Consider the following 3,786-nt stretch of genomic DNA (forward strand, 5'->3'; position numbering starts at 1 on the left):
AAAGGAGGGTCCCCTTGGTCGTCTAGGACTTTTGGCATGGTGAGGAATTTCACGTGGGCTACTAGGAAAGGAAGTTTGTTTTTTTCTCTCTGGCTACACTGAATAGATCCAAGCTAGGATTTCCCATGCTATAAGGAATCTGTTCTCAATCTCTCTCTTCACTAACTTATAATATATTTTAATAAATCCTTAAAAGCCTAAACTCTTGCTGAATTTATCAGTAAATCTTAGCCAGTTTCCCCCAAAAAATTGGCAGGGGCAGCAGAATAGAACACAAATTTAGATTTTAAACATCATAATACTTTACTCATTTACCCATTCATTTATTCATTCATTCCTGGACAATTTTGCCTGAGTTCAGAGAATAATGCAGGTTCAGAAGAATATGATGTTTCATTCACAAGGTCATCCAAATCTGCATTTGTGAAAATGCTTTCTGAGCCCTCTCCTTTCCTTGATATGTCTATGAGACACCAATAGGTATGTGTTTTTTATCTCATCTTTGTAATATGTCAGATGTTCTGCTGTTGTGGAAAATCCAAGTGTGCTAAATAGAACAGTTGTGAAAGGAGTATATTGAGTGATTTCATATATTCCACCAAGGAAGGAAGGTATATCTTATAAAAAAAAATCTGTAGGTAGTTCATAAAATTAGCACCATTAATTTTAGCATATTAATATCTATTTTAATTCACTTGAGATCATCAATGATAGTTTTTATTATATTCTTCATTAATAATAATAAATAATATTTCTATAGTACCTTAAGTTTTGCAAGGCTCTATATATCTCATTTGATCCTCAAAACAACCATGTGAGGGAAGTACTAGCATTATACTTATTTTAAATGTGAAGAAAATGAGGTCAAGAATGATTAAAATAACTTGCCTATGGTCATACTGCTAGTGTCTGAGGTAGCATTCAAACTCCTGTTTCCTGAATCCAAATTGGATGCTTTTTATATAAGGAAGGAAATCAATCATGCATGTATTATGTGTATGTATGTGTGTGTATGTGTGTGTGTGTGTGTGTGTGTGTGTGTGTGTGTGTGTGTGTGTGTGTTTGATGGGGACTGGGGAGTGGGGACTGGGGAGTGAGATGATCGATCATCACTTTCTAGAATACAGTTCTTCATAGCACTTCTTTAGAATCCAATCCCATATTTCTTTGAAAAACTGAAGCCAGAGAGAGAAGCCAGGAGTAGTTTTCTGTGGTTCATCTATTGGTTACTGCAGGCCGTTTTAATCTTTTATTTATACTTTTTGTTTTGAAGGAGCCAAACTTGGAACTTTCATTATTGCTCATATAAACTCTTTCAGAAGCAAGAGGGCAAAATCTGGCTCAGGAGCCCAGGTGAACAGGTGTGTCAAAACAGGTATGAAAAAGGTAAGTGGAATATTTTAGAAGATTAGTGTCAAAGGTACTCATGTGTGCTGCTGTGTTTGCTGGAGGAAACAGTGTCTGACATCTGGCTGGCAATCATTAGTGCTCATTATTAAAACCCCTAGCACATTAACAAAGGTTAGCTATCAGTCAGGGGAGGGAAAACATAGACATAGCCTTAAAAGCAACCTTCCCAGGTGTTCCTGTAGGACTTACACATCGTAGAAACTAGGGCCACTTTATCAGGTGTGTTTCTATGAAATGTTCTTAAAGTTAAATAGTCACACCAAGGAAACAGCACTACTAACTTGGAGAATAGCTATGATGGTTTTTGTTTTGTTTTCCTAAATGAGGTGATCATCAAAATTTTGTTGTTTGTCCTTCGTTCTTGAAGAGGACTATGAAATTGGGAGGTAATGTCATGACTTGGATTTAAGTGAGCGAAGGCTGTGAAGTCACCAGCCTCATTCTCTCTTCCAGAGCCATCTGGGTGCAGTGGCAAGATATAAATCAGGATGACTGGAGATGTTTAAAGCAATTGGGGTCATATGACTTGCCCAGAGTCACACAGCTAGTAAGTATCTGAGGTAAGATTTTAATTCAAGCCCTCCCAACTTCAGGGTCTGCTGCACCACCTAGCTGCCTGTCAGTTTTGAAGGTCTTCCTATCTTTAACCTGAGAAGATCCAACCCTAAGAACAAATGGTAGTTGTCTCCTTAATCTAATCACATAATCTTTTTCTGAACTCTATTACTGTTGTTGAGGTTGTGTGGGAGAAAAATTAATTATTATCCTTATCCTAGCCTCATTCCATTCCAAATAGCTAGAAGGTAATGAACATTACCTACTCATTAGCATCTACCTCTCAGGTAGTGAGGAGCACATGAAATAATATTTAAAACAGTCTGTAACCCTATATAAATGGTGGTGGTGGTGGTGGCGGTAGTAGTAGTAGAAATAGTGGCAGGAGTGGCAGTAGTAGCAGTCATCAGCATTGCAATCATAGCCATTGACATTGTCATCTTCTCTATCTCCACACCAGCTACCTAAGGATGACTGTACCCCAGTGATAACTGGCTGACTGTATTGAATCCCTGTCTGGAATTGCTACTTTACCTCTATCCTGACTGACTGTCCTATCCCTTATATACAGATACCCTCCATTCTTTACCACTTCCTACTTCATGCTGTCCCTTTCAAACACACACACACACACACACACACACACACACACACACACACACACTTTCAGCTTCTCTGTTAGAATGTAAGCTCCTTGAAAAAAATGGATGTCTTATTTACTTGTCTTGTGTTTTTTTTAATCCCCAGTGCTTTGCAACTCTGCATTTAATAAATGCTTCTTCTGACTATATCTCTCTGTCTTTCCATCTAATTATAATATCACTAAGGCTAGCTAAACAGGCATATTGCTAATGGCAGATGTGATGTCTTGACTACAAAGATGGGATTATGTTATAAAGAAAGAAGAATTTAAGCAAGGGGAATATTCCGTAATTCGAAGGAGAGAATAAATAGGGAAATTTTAAAGGAAAAAAATACTCATGGCACTGACTGTGTCTATGCAAATTCACAAAGTGTATTTCTTAGACCTTCTTGCTTTAAGAATCAGGGATTTCACTGTTGTGGGTACTCCATTTGCAGATATAGGCCAAATCTGCTCTGAGTTCACCTGAGAGTTTTTGTATGTAAAACTTTCACTACTCTGGTCTACCTTGAAATGAGGTTCTTTGTACATAGATAGACATTTGATTGCTGACATTTAAAAGAGACCATAGCCTTTCTGAATATGTCCAAGTCTCTAGGATGACACAAATTATATCCTAGGTTAATGAAACAATTTCCAGGTGTGATAAAGTAATATTATCTCCCATGATTTTTAAAGAATCTTGGGTAACAGAAGTGACAGAAGATTGGAATAAGTAGAATGTTGTTCCACTAATCACAAGAGGGGAAAATAGTTAATTTATAAAAACTGTAAATAAAAATGTTTGTTGCTGATCTGAGAAAGTTCTAGCATCAACTATTAAATAGATGAATTGTGAGCACTCAGTATTGCTCAGATACAGAGAGTTCTGGTATGTTTCATTGGCCAGAGTAACAGAAGAAATTATAATGCTGTGAGCACATAGAATCAAAATTAGTGATTACTGGGAGTTTGCATGTGGACACTGTGAATATGACAAAATAAAGTATCTTTTTTGTTTGCTTCTCATTTCTCCATTCCTTCCTTCCTTCCTTCTGTCCTTCATTCCACTGACCTGGATAATGTTATATACGTAACGTATCTTTATATTAACAAAACTTTTGAAGCAGATTTCCCATGTTATTCTTTTAGCAACACAGAGTAAATGAAACGAAGTTTGGATAAATAGGATAGATTCA

This window comes from Dromiciops gliroides, chromosome 3, assembly GCF_019393635.1.
Source record: "Dromiciops gliroides isolate mDroGli1 chromosome 3, mDroGli1.pri, whole genome shotgun sequence".
Classification (NCBI taxonomy): Eukaryota; Metazoa; Chordata; class Mammalia; order Microbiotheria; family Microbiotheriidae; genus Dromiciops; species Dromiciops gliroides.